A 438-nucleotide genomic window follows, 5' to 3' on the forward strand; every position below is an offset into this window, starting at 1 on the left:
AGTTAAACGCCCAAACTGGCATGAGAACTGGCGTTTAACTCCAGAAAAGGTCTCTACACGAAAATGCTTCATTGCTCAGCCTAAGCACACACCAAGTGGACCCAGAAGTGGATTTTTACGTCATTTACTCATTTCTGTACACCCTAGGTTACTAGTTTACTATTAATAGGATCTTTTGACATTGTATCAGAACCTTTTGGGATGACCTCATGACACTTTACACCTTTCTTTGTGTACTTTCCACAGCATGAGTCTCTAAACCCCATGGTTGGGGGTGAGGAGCTCTGCTGTGTCTTGATGGATTAATGCAATTACTACTGTTTCTCATTCAATCATGCTTGCTTCCATTCTAAGATAATACTTGTTCTTAATCCGGATGAATGTGATGATCCGTGACAATCATCATCATTCTCAACTATGAACATGTGCCTGACAACC

This window comes from Arachis duranensis, chromosome 9, assembly GCF_000817695.3.
Source record: "Arachis duranensis cultivar V14167 chromosome 9, aradu.V14167.gnm2.J7QH, whole genome shotgun sequence".
Lineage (NCBI taxonomy): Eukaryota > Viridiplantae > Streptophyta > Magnoliopsida > Fabales > Fabaceae > Arachis > Arachis duranensis.